Genomic DNA, 15753 nt, shown 5'->3' on the forward strand with positions numbered 1-15753 from the left:
TACCAGGCGTGTGTTTTATAGTGGGCATGGCAGCTTTAAACAAATCATCAGTGATTGGGCACACACCTGACTTAAAATGTTTGGTAAAAATTGGTTTCAATTGCTCTTTAAGTCTCCTTAGGCAGATGGTTCACTTACTTATCCCCCCCCCGTCATTGTTTGCATGCTATCCTCATTAAAATATGAACACCTATAAATGTTTGGGTGGTTTTCGTTTAAGCAGACACTGCATTTTAATCTGTGTGATTTTAACAAAGATCAGATCATATTTGATGGTGATTTTATGCTAAAATGTGAGAAATCCCAAAAGGTTCAGATACTTTTTCATACCACTGTTAAAGCCCAAAATCAACAGTAAGTGAGCCAAAATTGACAGAAAGTGATCTGTATATTCCCCAAAATTAAAAGGTAGTGACCAAAATAATAGGAAGTGACCCATAAATGTCCCAAAATCAACAGGAAGTGACACAAAATCAACAGGAAGTGATCTGTAAATGCCCTTAAATCCGGAAGATTTCCTCCCTCCCAGTCAAAATGGATTGGACGTCTATCGCCGTCAATGGTACTAAGGGATGAGCATTTGTTTCCATTTTGACTGGGAGTCGGCGAATGAACGAATATAACTGCGGACATGAAAGTGAGCCAAGTGCCGTAACACTCGATCACTCAAATATACAGTTTTACATCGCCGATGTCAAAATAAAAGTATGTGCTGTACATTTGACACCGCTGATGTAAATGTTTCCACCACTCATGATAGACATGACTACCAAATTTAATGTCGCTCAGTCAAATTCTGGATGTTCTAAACATTGCAGGGGGTGCTTATTAGCCAATTTTTGGCACCCTTTGAGGTCCCTCTGAAAGTTTTCCGAGCCCACTGGCCTCTCGCTGTTGAAAATCCACATAACAAATTGGCAGAAGACTTTGAAAGCGGACCTGCTGATTAATGAGAAGCCCACGCTTTCCTTCCATTTCATCAAATCAAATTAAACGACCAAAAAAAGACGCTTCCCGGTGTCACATTTTGAGCTCACCTAGGCCTCTACGCCTCCCAGAATTTGAGCGTCACGCAGCTCATTTGCACGTTTACTTTGCCTGGTACAAAATAGACGAGCAGACTAATTGTCTTGACTAATTGGCTCGATGTTTTGTTTTAATGTTTTAATTAGATGATGTGACCAAGTGCCAAACAACAGCGGACGCACTCCGACTGGGATGATAATAAAGCAGCGTTATCATTATCGATCCACCTAATTCAATCACGCGTTTTGTAGCTCGACAAAAAAATTGCCGCGAAAGGGGAAATTTGGGGCAACGATGGAGGAAGCGTGGAAGAAAATTCTATTACCAGAGGTGGCTAAAGTACAAGTAACCCGATTTAGAATGTTTTTTTTTGTTTTTGTTTTTGTTTTTTACAACAGTGGTGAGCAAAAATTTGAGTTTCAAGCGCTAGCTGAGTTGGAAGCTAACTTGACAATAAGTAGCAGATTAGCACTGTGAGCGATAAACTGTCTGTTGCTTGTAGTGAACAGAGGTGGTCAGTAACGTGTTGCATTTACTTGAGTAACTTTTTTCGAAAACTATACTACTACAGTATGAGTAGTTTTACCATGCTATACTTTTTACTTTTACTTGAGTAGATTTGTGAAGAAGAAATGCTACTCTTTTTTTCCTTTTTGATGGTAAACTGCTTGACACAGAGAATGGAAATCTTAGTGTCCGACTGGTCTGAACAGTTTTAATGTATCACATGGGAGTATGACAGGAAGGGGTTATGTTTTCTCACATTTCTGCATAAAATCCACCATCAAATGTGATATCATCTTTGTCAAAATCACACAGATGACAAAGCAGTGTCTGCTTTAACTAAAACCACCCAAACATTTATGGGTTTTCATATTTTAATGAGGATAGTATGCAAACAATGACAGAAGGGAGGAAAATAAGTAATAAACCATCACATTTAATATTTTGTGGCCCGCCCTTTGGCAGCAATAACTTCAACCAGACGCTTCCTGCAGATCAGTGTGGCACATCGACCAGGACTAACATAGGCCCATTCTTCTCTACAAAACTGCTTTAGTTCAGTCAGATCCCTGGGATGTCTGGCATGAATCGCTGTCTTTAGGTAATGCCACAGGATCTCAATGAGCTTCAAGTCTGGACTTTGATTTAGCCACTCCAGAATGTGTATTTTTGTTCTTCTGAAACCATTCTGAAGTTGATTTACTTCTGTGTTTTGAATCATTGTCTTGTTGCAGCATCCACCCACTTTTTTGCTTCAACTGTCTGACAGAGGGCCTCAGGTTTTCCTGAAAAACATCCTGATAAACTTTTGAATTCATTGTTCCATTGATGATTGCAAGTTGTCCAGGCCCTGAGGCAGCAAAACAGCCCCAACTCCTGATGCTCCCTTTACCATGCTTCACGGTGGGGATGAGGTGTTGATCTTAGTGAGCTGTTCCATTTTTCCTCCATACATGACGTTGTGTGTTACGCCCAAACAATTCAACTTTGGTTTCATCAGTCCACAAAATATTTTGCCAACACTTCTGTAGAGTGTCCAAGTGCCTTTTTGCAAACATTAAACAAGCAACATTTTTTTTGTAGACAGCAGTGGCTTCTTCCGTGGTCTTCCCATGAACCCCAATGTCGGCCATAGTTTTACATATCGTTGATGTGTGCACAGATATATTGGACTGTGCCAGTGATTTCTGTGAGTTTTTAGCAGACACTCTAGGGTTCTTTTTTACCTCTCTGTGTATTCTGCGCTGAACTCTTGGCATCATCTTTGGTGGACGGCCACTCCTTGGGAGAAAAGCAACAGTGCCAAATTCTCTCCATTTCTAGACAACTTCTCTGACTGTCGATTGGTGAACATCCAGACTTTTAGAGATGGTTTTGTATCCTTTCCCAGCTTTAAACAAATGAGCAATCCTTGATCACAGGTCTTCAGACAGCTCTTATGACTGAGCCATGATGCACATCAGACAATGCTTCTCATCAAGACAATTCTTACAGGTGTGTGTTTTATAGTGGGCAGGGCAGCTTTAAACCACTCATCAGTGATTGGGCACACACCTGACTTAAATTGTTTGGTAAAACTTGGGTTCAATTACTCTTTAAGTCTCCTTAGGCAGAGGGTTCACTTACTTACCCCCTTCTGTCATTGTTTGCATGCAATCCTCATAAAAATATGAAAACCTGTAAATTTTTGGGTGGTTTTAGTTAAAACAGACAGTTTTTTCATCTGTGTGATTTTGACAAAGATCAAATCACATTTGATGGTGATTTTATGCAGAAATGCGATAAATTCCAACAGGTTCAGATACTTTTTCATACCACTGTATTACCTGAAAGCTTTCCCCCAGTTTTTATTTGGCACCGATAGACCACGGAGAACCGGAGATATGATCATGTTGATTTCATGGGTGGAAATGTTTTCTCCACTAGAGGGCATTCATGCTCCTTTGATGAGTAATGTTTCATTTTTGTAGATTTTTCGAGTCGGGATTCGAGGGTTCTTTTGACTATTGTGCCTGCTTTTACCACCAGGAGGCAGTATAAATTAAAGAGACTTCGTTTACTACTAGTACTACTGCTAAAAACGGCTAACATGCTGTAATGTCAGTCATAGGAAAATAATATTGATAGTCTTCAAATATCCCCGAACTAGCAATGCTAACCGTTTAGCATGTCATTGGTGTTTAACAGTGTTATTTTAAGACAAAACCATGAGGTAGTTCTAAATACACAAAATGTACTTGTCTTTGTTTTATGTTTAGCTCGATAAAAAAGCCTTTTTAAGACATTACCCCCTGCCAACGTGATGCTAATTGAGGCTAATTGTTCACTGCTGCCATAAGGCACTCATAATTACTCATGTAAAAAAACAACTTTAATTCCAAACCAGTTTCACAAAACATTTACAGATGATCTGATGTCAAAATAAAATATTTCTTGAGCCAGCCCAGGTTTCTGTATTTTTACTAATGGCTGCTTTGGGCCTGAGCTGAGCTATGCTAGCTCTCATTAGCGTTTTCAGGCCATTTTCATCACGGCACGGCGTCGAGGTGATTGAGGGCTCCGCCGCGGACAAACGCCCGCCATGACTCAACCGCATCCGTTACGGTTCTGACTCAGCGGGCTCCGGTGTTTAATGGGCCGCTGATGTCAATGAATTTTCTTTTTTTTCTGGCGAGGCGTCGCTATTAATTGCATTTTGGACGTTTAGGGAAATCGTTGAGGAGGCAAGACGGTGACGAAGACGCTTAGTCACCGCGCTGCTTCTTTTATTGCCGATACATCACATCTTAACATATTTATGAAGTGAACAGGCCGTATTTGAAGTCATTTCTTAACTTTCTTAAGGGTTATGCAAGTGCAAAGAAGTTAAAAAAGGAAGCCAAAGATTTTTGAGAGGTGTCGGATTTGTTACAAGAACAAAGTATTACAAAGATATTATAACTAGATTGCCATTTGTAGAGAAATTGCAATGCTAGCTTTGCTGTGATGGTTGGTATAACGGGTCACTTCCTGTTAATTTGGAGGCATTTAAAGGTCACTTCCTGTTCATAATGGGCCACTTCCTGTTGATACGGTGCATTTTGAAGTCACTTCTAGTTTACATCGGGTCAATTCCTGTTGATTTTGGGACATTTCAGGGTCACTTCATATTGCCCAGGGGTCATTTCAGGGTCACTTCCTGTTGATTTCGGGACAATTTTTGGTCACTTCTTATTTATATCGGGTCACTTCCTATTGTTATTTGGTCACTTTCCATTGCTCTGGGGTCATTTTAACCATTTCAGGGTCACTTTCTGTTGTTTTTGAGTCACTTCCTATTGATCTTGGGTCATTTCGCGGTCATTTCCTGTTGATGTTGGGTCATTTTTTTGTTGATCTGGGGGCACTTAATGGTAACTTCTTGTTTATAGCGGGTTACTTCTTGTTTATTTTAGGACATTTGAGGGGAACTTTTGGTCTATATTGGGTCACTTTCTACTGATCTGGAGTCATTCCGTTGTCACTTCCTGTTGATATCGGGCCATTTCCTATTAATGTGGGGGCATTTTTATTTATTTATTTTTTAATATTGTGTTTAATCTCTTGTTGTGTAAATATATATATATATATATATAGTATATGTATATTTTCATCTGCATATTGGAGATTGTACATACTTTTCAAACCATTCTATGTATAAGTGCGGGTGCACTCTATGGGGCAGCTTTGAATCTCATGACACTTCGTGTAATGACAATAAAGGTGTTCTATTCTATTCTATTCTATTCTATTCTATTCTATTCTATTCTATTCTATTCTATTCTATTCTATTCTATTTAGGGCTGTCAAACGATTAAAATTTTTAATCGAGTTAATTACAGCTTCAAAATTAATTAATCGCAATTAATCGCAATTCAAACCATTTACAAAATATGCCATATTTTTCTGTAAATTATTGTTGGAATGGAAAGATAATACACAAGACGGATATATACATTCAACATACGGTACATAAGTACTGTATTTGTTTATTCTAACAATAAATCAAGATGGCATTAACATTATTAACATTCTGTTAAAGCGATCCATGGATAGAAAGACTTGTAGTTCTTAAAAGATAAATGTTAGTACAAGTTATAGAAATTTTATATTAAAACCCCTCAATGTTTTCGTTTTAATAACATTTGTAAAATTTTCAGTCAAAAAATAAACAAGTAGCTCGCCATTGTTGATGTCAATACTTACACAATGCTCATGTGGTGCTGAAACTCATAAAATCAGTCGCATCCAAGCGCCAGCAGAAGGCGGCAAAACACCAAAAATCAAGTAACAAGTGGACATTACACTGAGCTGTCATTTTAATCTGTTTGAGCGTGGCATATGCGTTAAATGCGTCAAATATTTTAACGTGATTAATTTAAAAAATTAATTACCGCCCGTTAACGCGATAATTTTGACAGCCCTAATTCTATTCTATTTAATGGTCATTTCCTGTTGATTTTTGGGACATTTCGGGGTCACTTCTTGTTATCGGGTCATTTCTTGTTTATTTTGAGACATTTCAGGGTCACTTCTTGTTATCGAGGTCACTTCCTATTGCTCTGGAGTCATTTCATGGTCACTTCCTATTGGGTAATTTCTTTTTATCGGGTCATTTTAGGGGACATTTCAAAGTCACTTCCAGTTAACATCGAATCACTTCCTGTTGATTTCTTGCACATTTCAGGGTTTTTGTGTCTGTTGATTTTGGGACAATTTAGGGTCACTTCTTGTTTATATCAGGTCACTTCCTGTTGATTTTGGGACATTTCGGGGGTCACTTCTTGTTTATATCTGATCACGTACTGTTGATTTTAGGACATTTCAGGGTAACTTCTTGTTATCGGGTCACTTCCTATTGCTCTGTGGTCATTTCAAGGTCACTTCCTGTTGATATCGGTTCACTTCCTGTTGATTCTTGGGCATTTCAGGGTCACTTCTTGTTTATATCAGGTCACTTCCTGTTGATTTTGGGACATTTCGGGGGTCACTTCTTGTTTATATCTGATCACGTACTGTTGATTTTAGGACATTTCAGGGTAACTTCTTGTTATCGGGTCACTTCCTATTGCTCTGGGGTCATTTCAAGGTCATTTTCTATTGTTATTGGATCCCTTCCTATTCTTCTGGGGTCATTTCAAGGTCACTTCCTGTTGCTATCAGATCATTTTGGGGCATTTCAGGGTCACTTCTTTATATCGAGTCAGTTCGTGTTAATTTTGCGACAGTTCGGGCTCACTTCCTATTGTTAGTGGGTTATTTTCTATTGCTCTGGGGTCATTTCAAAGTCTCCTCCTGTTGATATCGGGTCACTTCCTGTTGATTTGGGACACTTTGGGGTCACTTATTGTTATCGGGTAATTTCTTGTTAATTTTGGGACATTTCGGGCTCACTTCCTATTGTTATTGGGTCACTTTCTATTCCTCTGGGGTTGTTTCAAGGTCTCTTCCTGTTGATATCGGGTCATTTCCTGTTGATTTGGGGGCATTTCCGGGTCGCTTCTTGTTTATGTCGAGTCACTTCCTGTTCATTTTGGGGACATTTCGGGGTCACTTCTTGTTTATATTTGGTCACTTAATGTTGATTTTGGGACTTATTGGGGTCACTTCTTGTTATCAAGGTGACTTCCACTTGATCTATAGTCATTTCAAGGTCATTTCCTATTATCGGATCCCTTCCAATTGATCTGGGGTCATTTCAAGGTCACTTCCTGTTGATATCGGTTCACTTCCTGTTGATTCTTGGGCATTTCAGGGTCAATTCTTGTTCATATCGGGTCACTCCCTGTTGATTTTGGGGACATTTTGGGGTCACTTCTCTGTTTATATCTGGTCACTTACTGTTCATTATGGAACTTATGGGGGTCACTTCTTGTTATCAGTTCACTTCCTATTGCTCTGGGGTCATTTCAAGGTCACTTCCTGTTGTTATTGCATCACTTCCTGTTGATTTTTTTGTTGATCTTTATATCGAGTCATTTCCTGTTGATTTTGCGACATTTCGGGCTCACTTCCTGTTGTTATTGGGCACTTTCTATTGCTCTGGGGTCATTTCAAGGTCTCTTCCTGTTGATATCGGGTCATTGCCTGTTGATTTTTGGGCATTTCATGGTCATTTCTTGTTCATATCGGGGTCTTCCTGTTGATTTTGGGACATTTAAGGGTCACTTTTTTTTTTATTTTTTTTTTAAATCGAGTCAATTGTTGTAAATTTTGGGACAGTTTAGGGCCACTTCTTATTTATACCGAGTCATTTCCTGCGAATGGGGAAATTGGAAATAAAGTGGAAATTTGGTCCATTAGAAATGAATGGGTATGTGTTTAAATAGTTTAAAATGGATGAAATTTTGCTTGTGGTAATTTCAAAGCGGCGTGTTTTGCTGTGTAAACAAAAAAAAAAAAAGGTGCTTTGCTGTTTTAAGATGACACTTATTCGCCAGCTTTCAAATCATAATACAGGTGCGTGACTTCAAACGGCTCTGTCCTCATTTCATTTTTCAAAATCTTTTTTTACCCCTCCATGTCATTTTGGACATATTTTCAGGTTACGAGCCATACGAAATTGGCGGGACAGCAGCAGCCGCTTTTTTTTCTGTTGGAAAAATGTATTGTCATGAAAACGTCTCCCACTTGAAAAGATTGCTGCTATTTAGCCAGAAGAGTGGCGCAGTGGGGGACACGCCGCTAAATGGGTTTTACCTGGTGCGTTTACTGAGAGAACATTTTGAAAAAAAAAAAATACTATCAACTATTGTGTAAAACGTCCAGAAAAAAAAAAGTCAATGTCAAATGTCTGTTTATCAAGATGTCTCTGTAAAGGCAAGAACACTGTTCATTTTTCCAATTACATGACATTAAAAAACAAAATTCTTAGGTTTCCATTATAATCAGCATATCTATCTATTGTATGATTCTTTTTTTTTTACATTTAAAAAAACTCGCCACCTACGGCAACTCATAACCCGAGGTGGGTAGAATTTTTACTCAAGTACGAGTAGCATTACTTCTCGATAATATTCCTCAGGTAAAAGTAGTCATCCAAAAATGTTTTTTATTTTTTTTTTATTATTATTATTTTTTAAACCTGTCCTGTTCAGCTGTTTGACACAGAGAATGGAAGTCTAAGTGCCCGGATTCTGAACAGTTTTAATGTTTCACATGGAGAGTCTGATATACTCCCATTGTGATCCTTCAAAATACCTTTTTATTATGACAAAGCAGCGAACAGGAAGGGATTATGGGGGGACAGAAGAAAAGAAATACAAGAGAAGAAAGAAAAGAAACACATAAACAACAACAAGAAATACATTGAACATCTAAACTAGTTACTAATATGCTGGTGCTATCGTCAGCGAGATGTATTTCCGGTTTACACCGTGTGGGGGCCAATTGGCCAGTGAAAGAGGAGAATGGGGGTGGGGGTGTCTATAAGACTATAAGCTAAGTGATTGAAAGGGGTAGAGTGTACACAAATCAGTTCTGTGATCTAGAACCCAGTAATCGTGTGAATCTCTTATGAGTGTAAGCCCGTTGGCGACCAACCCTACGCCGCCGCATCGCCAATCCCGGCACCGGAACCCCCAACCCGAGCATGCCCTACCACATCCAGCAGCACGCAAGCCCCACCGGGCGCGCGACAGCCACGCAGACGGGCGGAGAAACCGCGCGGGCGCCAACCCAGGGCCACGGCCCCCACCCAGCCAGCCCGGGGAGGGAGGGCGGTCGGGGGGGTGGGGGGGCCATGTTCAGGGATGGCAGGAGGGGACGCATCACCAACCCCACGCCTACAAACCCGGGCCACGAGCCACAGCCACAGCCCCCCAACCGGCACGGCACGCCACGGGACCCCCAGCGGCCCACCAAGCCCCAGGCAAGGCAGGGTCCCCCGCCGGTGCAGGCGACACCCCGCTGATACACCGGCGCCCAGCCAGCGACCCGCGACGGAGCGCAGGGCGGATGCCCAGCCAGAGAAGAGAGGGGAAGGCGGAGGCAGGAGAACGCCCAGGAACTGCCACGGGGCGATGCAAGATCGGAGACCCGACCCCCCAACCCACTCCCGCGGCCGGCAGCCAAGGCAGAGGGGAGGCCACACCCCGGGAGCCACGCCATATAGAAAAAGTGTGGGACCCACCTACCACCCTATTACTGTGGCTGCCAGGTTCCCGACTGGCAGCAATCACCCAGCACCGTGATGGGGATGTGAGGGGAGGGTAGTGCAATGTATGCATTAAAATAGGAGAGCTTGGCTTGGGGCAGTGGGACCGCAGCATGGAGTTTCTGTCCAGCCGCCCGTCCCACCGCCCTTTGCCGGAGCTCTCCTGTGGAGTATGATGTGTGTGGTGCATTTAAAAAAGGTGCAGGGATGGCGGGGCCTGTGGTGAGGAGGCAGCCGTGAGGCCCCCCCGCCCCAACAGGTCCCAACCATCCCACAACCTTGGTGTGTGGTGCATTAAAAACAGGGGGGAGTCGGGCTGGGACTGTAAAGCCCCGTCCCAACTCTCCCCGGAGAAATGTATGAGCATGTAAGTGCCAGGGTGAAAAATATTTACAGTGCCGAAGTGAGAAGTGCGTGAGTTAAGAGGCAGGCTCCCGCGGGCGTGGCCCCGTCCACCAGAACCACCGGCCCCAGGGCGGAAGAAGCGTCAGGGCCCCGATCAATCCCCGCCCCAGACCACCCACGGCGCCTCCGCGACCGCCCACCCCCCTCCCACCCACCAAGCACCCACCCCGCACCCCGAGCAGGCGCCACACCAAGCGCCGGCGACCAGGGGGCGTCCACCCCACCGGCAAGGGACAGCAAGCCTCACCCTAGGCCCCGCAGGCCCCAAGAGGCCCCGCCAACGACCCCGCCGGCCGGGGGGCAGCCGCGGCCGCCGCGGCCTAGGGAGGCGGACAGGGCCGGAAACAGACCAAGGGGAGGGAAGCGCACCCCCCACAACCCACTCCCGGGCCAAGAGGGGCGCGCGGTATGGCACCAGAGGGCACCTCCCCGGCACCCGGTACAGGGAGACGCGGCTCCGGCCGGGCGGACCTGGGAGGGAACCATGGCTGCCGCATACACCCCCCGGCCCCCACCCCAACTCCACCCCACCCCGGCCGGCCGGGGAAGGGCCGCGGCCCCCCCACCCGCCCACGACACCAGCGCGCGCCCGACGGGACCCCCCGCACAGCCAGACACAACCAGACAAGCCCCGGCCGAAAATCCCGGGGGCCAAGACCGGCGGCGGGACGGCCCAGATATATAGGTATAGAAGAAGAGGTTTATCAAACACCATTAGATGTATGCCAAGGACCAGTGAAGTGTATTATTTACGCATAGTTCCTTAATTGTTCCAAGTCTGATAAGTAATATATAGGATGTTCCAAAAAAAGTTGCATATGATCCCCAGTAGCTGGAAACCAAATTGTCTATGAGTATCCTTGTAAAATAAGCCCATTGACCGACTAAACTGTGAAGGAAGAAAAATTATTTATTACATGCTGTTGGGAGTGTATAAAACAGTTCGGATTTAAACATGTCCAGTTTCCAGCTGCAGAAGGATGCATACAACTTCCCTGGACACCCCGCATACATCCATTTATGTATACATTTCTATTATTTTTGTGGCATTCCTTCGCAGGTGAGAGAGAATCCTTATTCTATGTTCATCATTCTTGCGACCGTTTCCCACTGTTGTTCGTATTTGACCAATTTATTTGTCTGTTTGGCAGATATTTTCTCTAATGTTATATATTCAATGATTAGATTTAGCCATTGGTTAATGCTAATGTTTTGTTTGTTTTTCCAATTCAACAATATTGTTTTTTTGGCTATCGTTAGACTTGCTAGTAGTGGACGGGTTTGATGGATAGAGATATTCACTGTATTCAGATCGCCAAGCAGACAAAGAGTTGGAGACAATGGAATCCTGCAGTTCAATAGGAAAGAGAGTTTCTTCGTTACCTGTGCCCAGAAATCTTGTATTGGTTTACATTGCCAAAGAGCATGAAAGTATGTATCTGAAGTATCTTCGTTGCAGCTTGTACATTTATCGGATTGGGAGAACCCCATTTTGTGCATTTTAGATTGAGTAATATGCCATCTGTGCAGTATTTTGAACTGTTTAAGCTGAAGGTTCTTATTCTTTGTCATTATAAATGCATTTTTACAGATGTTGGACCAATAGTTATTATCTAATGTTACCGAAGGTTCGTTATTCCATTTTTCGATTGGTAGGCAAGTAGAGTTGTTACATGAGAGGGCTTTATATACTTTTGAAAGTATTTTTTTTTGTTGAGGATGTATATTTATTATTTTATTTACGAAAGGTGGTGGGTCTAACGTACCCGTTAGTGATGGAAATTTGCTTCTGATGGCTGCCCTGATTTTATTGTATTGAAGGAAATTGACCCCTTTGATCTGGAAATCTTGTAATATTTTTTCATATGACATGAATGTATTATCTTTAAACAAATGCTGTAACTGGTTTATTCCCGTATCATCCCATGTGCTGAAATAAATAGGAATTTTATTAACTCCAAAGTCTGGGTTGTGCCAGATTGGTGAGAATTTACACGGGGCTTGTTGTGATTGCGTAATTTCCATACCTCTCCACCAGGCTTTCAAGGTACATGCTATCATTGGGTTTTTGAAGCAGCTGTGGTGCTTAATACATTAATAAAAATGTTTTTTTAAATACAAATAAAAAAAGTCGAAAGGTCGAACAAGAATACTCAAGTCATGTGTAACATTGTGAGTAACTGCTTACAATGTCTGATTTTTAAAAATAATGGTATAGTTTTTCTCAGCACAATTTCATCCACTGTATATGAACTGTTATTACTATACTATACTATAACTTACAGTGAGGCAAATAAGTATTTAGCCAACCACCAATTGTGCAAGTTCTCCTACTTGAAAAGATTAGAGAGGCCTGTAACTGTCAACATGGGTAACCCTCAACCATGAGAGACAGAATGTGGAGAAAAAAAACAGAAAATCACATTGTTTGATTTTTAAAGAATTTATTTCCAAATTAGAGTGGAAAGTAAGCATTTGGTCAGTTACATACAAGCAAGATTTCTGGCTGTCAAAGAGGTCTAACTTCTTCTAACGAGGTCTAACGAGGCTCCACTCGTTACCTGTATTAATGGCACCTGTTTTAACTCATTTTCGGTATAAAAGACATCTGTCCACAAGCTCAGTCAGTCACACTCCAAACTCCACTATGGCCAAGACCAAAGAGCTGTCGAAGGACACCAGAGACAAAATTGTAGACCTGCACCAGGCTGGGAAGACTGAATCTGCAATAGGTAAAACACTTGGTGTAAAGAAATCAACTGTGGGAGCATTTATTAGAAAATGGAAGACATACAAGACCACTGATAATCTTCCTCGATCTGGGGCTCCATGCAAGATCTCACCCCGTGGCGTCAAAATGATTACAAGAACTGTAAGCAAAAATCCCAGAACCACACTGGGGGACCTTGTGAATGACCTACAGAGAGCTGGGACCACAGTAACAAAAGCTACTAACAGTAACACAATGTGCCGCCAGGGACTCAAATCCTGCACTGCCAGACGTGTCCCCCTGCTGAAGAAAGTACACGCCCAGGCCCGTCTGCGGTTCGCTAGAGAGCATTTGGATGATCCAGAAGAGGACTGGGAGAATGTGTTATGGTCAGATGAAACCAAAATAGAACTTTTTTGGTAGAGAAACAGGTTGTCATGTTTGGAGGAGAAAGAATACTGAGTTGCATCCGAAGAACACTATACCCACTGTGAAGCATGGGGGTGGAAACATCATGCTTTGGGGCTGTTTTTCTGCAAAGGGACCAGGACGACTGATCTGTGTAAAGGGAAGAATGATTGGGGCCATTTATCGAGACATTTTGAGTGAAAATCTCCTTCTATCAGCAAGGGCATTGAAGATGAGACGTGGCTGGGTCTCCCAAACACACAGCCAGGGCAACAAAAGAGTGGCTTCGTAAGAAGCATTTCAAGGTCCTGGAGTGGCCTCGCCAGTCTCCAGATCTCAACCCCATATAAAAATCTGTGGAGGGAGTTGAAAGTCTGTGTTGCCCAACGACAGCCCCACAACATCACTGGTCTAGAGGAGATCTGCATGGAGGAATGGGCCAAAATACCAGCAACAGTGTGTGAAAAGCTTGTGAAGAGTTACAGAAAACGTTTGGCCTCCGTTATTGCCAACAAAGGGTACATAATAAAGTATTGAGATGAACTTTTGGTATAGACCAAATACTTATTTTCCACCATGATTTGCAAATAAATTCTTTAAAAATCAAACAATGTGATTTTCTGTTTTTTTCTCTCCACATTCTGTCTCTCATGGTTGAGGTTTACCCATGTTGACAATTACAGGCCTCTCTAATATTTTCAAGTGGGAGAACTTGCACAATTAGTGGTTGACTAAATACTTCTTTGCCCCACTGTATGACATGACTACATTAGGCCAGAAAGATGTGACAAAAATCATCAAATTCAGACCAGAACAACACTATGAAAAATCACCCGTCCAAAGAGTATGAGTGTCCTCTAGTGGAGAAAAAAAACATTGTTACCTCTGATTGTTATAATGGATTGATGTGGTTATTGTTGCGATGTGATTTGGTGAAACTGATGCAGCATTCGTTTTCCAGCCTCTGACCAGGAAAAATATCATCGGAACGCCACTGGAACTGGAAAGTAATAGTCCCTAAAGTAGAAATAAAAGTACCCCGACTTTAAGAATTGCTTCAATCTGACGGCACGCGACAAAATGGCATTGACTGTCGAAAAGCAGACCGCCAATGGTAAAATATAAATTACACCATAATAAAACTATATTTATCTGTATCTATTTATTCTTAATTTATTCAACACAACTTCATGTAACACAATAAGATTTTTACTGACTTTGCGTGAAGATACGTAATGCTGCTCTCTATGGCCAAAATAAAAAACAAGTCGCGATCAGCCGTCTTTGCTGTTTACATACGTTCGGGACACTTTGAGGTCGCAGTTGGTACCATCTGAGTGGTATAAGTCCGACTTCCCACCTTCCTCAAATGCAGCATAAGACTGTTGGCATCTCTGGCAAAAGTAAAGTCACCATGTAGAAAGAGGAAAACTAACAACTCTAGTGTAGCCCTGTTGGAATTGTTGTGCATACAGTTAATATTTATGCTTTCCTTATAGTTAGTTACCAGATAGGATAACCTCTGTCTAGTTAGCATTTTCTTTGTTCTGGGCCATGTGGCCCCCATGTAGTCTATGTATTCTATTCAATGTTCTATGTTGCTTTCCTGACCCCTCCCATCCTATTGTTTGCCCCTGAATAAAGAAGGTTGCTTCACAGCCGCCTTGGGGGAGCAGCAACCAACCTTCACAAAAGCTACATCGACTTCCTGCGTGTTCTTTTTAGCCAAGCTAGGAGTACATAAACCTAGCTTCAAATCTAGCATTTTCCTGGTCCTTCGAGCCGGGACACAAGATATCTAGCCGACGCCAGCCAGCAACATTTATCACCATCAAGTTGCAAGTTTTTTTTCTTTTTAGCCAAGCTAGGTGTACATAAACCTAGCTTCAAATCTAACAAGCCCAAAGTAGCGGAGTAAGAGTACTGTTTTTTCCTCACAAATCTACTCCAGTGAAAGTACAAGGTATGGCGTGGTAAAACTACTTCAAGACGTGCATTTTTCTCAAATAGTTACTCAAGTAAATGCAACAGTTACGGTAACGCGTTACTACCCACCTCTGCTTATAACTTACAGATGACAATAATTCCACAGTGTCCTCTCCTGGCAAGTTCCTAACCTATACAAGATTTCCTTCTATTGGCTGGGGCTCGGGGGCGTGGCCCTGGGGTGGCGCCCGTGCGGCGTCTTCGCTTGTCTGCGTTGCTATCGCATGTTTGATGGGATTCGAGATTGGGCGCGCTTGGGTGGAGAACCTCGGTGCCGGGATTTGCGATGGGCCGGCGTATGGTGGGTTGCCAACGGGCTCACACTCACAAGGGATTCACACGATTACTGGGTTTGAGATCACAGGGCTGATTTGTGTACACTCCACCTCTTCTAATCACTTATCTTCTAGACCAGGGGTGGGCAAACCGGTCCTCGAGGGCCGCAGTGGGTCCTGGTCTTTGTTCCAACTGACCCAGCACAGATAGTTTAACCAATGCGGTTTCAGCAGAAATGAGAAGCACCTGACTGCAATCGACTGAT

This window comes from Corythoichthys intestinalis, chromosome 17 (genome assembly GCF_030265065.1).
Source record: "Corythoichthys intestinalis isolate RoL2023-P3 chromosome 17, ASM3026506v1, whole genome shotgun sequence".
NCBI lineage: Eukaryota > Metazoa > Chordata > Actinopteri > Syngnathiformes > Syngnathidae > Corythoichthys > Corythoichthys intestinalis.